Source organism: Cynara cardunculus (genome assembly GCF_001531365.2).
Source record: "Cynara cardunculus var. scolymus isolate 2C chromosome LG 1, CcrdV1, whole genome shotgun sequence".
NCBI classification, from domain to species: domain Eukaryota; kingdom Viridiplantae; phylum Streptophyta; class Magnoliopsida; order Asterales; family Asteraceae; genus Cynara; species Cynara cardunculus.
In genome coordinates this window covers 17,199,612-17,200,642 of record NC_037528.1, presented here as the reverse complement: position 1 = coordinate 17,200,642, position 1,031 = coordinate 17,199,612, and positions in this window count along the sequence as shown.

Here is a 1,031-nt window from a genome sequence, read left to right as displayed (position 1 = left end):
GCTTGACATAAATACAAAAATTCGACATGTATTCAGATCTCTTAGATTACAATAAACAGTAATTTAAATTGGATACTGATGAAGACCATTTCAAACTATTAAGACGGATACATTTAGATAACGATCATATATCATAGATATGTGTATGTATCTGTGTGTACGATCTTTCATGTGAAAAACATGTTGACTTCAGTCATATTTACTAAAATTGGTCATATTAATAAACTTAAGTGTTTAATGATAAAATATATTATTTAATACTAGAAGTGTATTTGTGTAATGCATCGAGACACATCTCGATTTCAATGTTTCTGTTTTATTCTTTATCTATGTCGATATGATTCAGTTTTATGTGGTTTTGAGAAAACGATAATGTTTTTATTTTTGAATAAAATATCATAAAAATTTGAAAAAACTATATTGATATTAGTATCAAACTAACTATTTAAAAGTTCTTGTTTTGTGTAATTTCTTTAATTCAATTTATAATTGAATTTAACGTAATGAAGTAATGTAATTTAGGTTTAATAATGTAGTTTTTTATAAAAATAATAATAATTAAGTATTCTGTAAAAAATGAATAATTATCTTAATTATATTTTAGATTTTTTATATTTAAAATGATTATCCTAATGTATTCACCTTCAAACAAAAGAACATAATGCATTCGATGTTATATTTATGCATGGCATGTTAAATCATATCTATACTATATTATAAAACATTTGACAAAAATTCTTAAAAACCAATTTTTATGCGTAAAATACTGCTTATTAATGCATATTACTTAAAACTCAAGATTGCAAGTAAATTGTGCGTAAATACAACTTATTAAAGCTTCATATATGAATTCGTGTAACTAACTGCAGATAAATATATTCAAATACAGGATAAACATCTTATTTTAAATATAAAAAATCTAAAATATAATTAGGATAATCATTGAGTTTTAACAGAATACTTAATTATAATCTTTATAAAATGCTATTTTATTAAACAAAAAATAAATTATTTTGTTATTAAACTTAAAT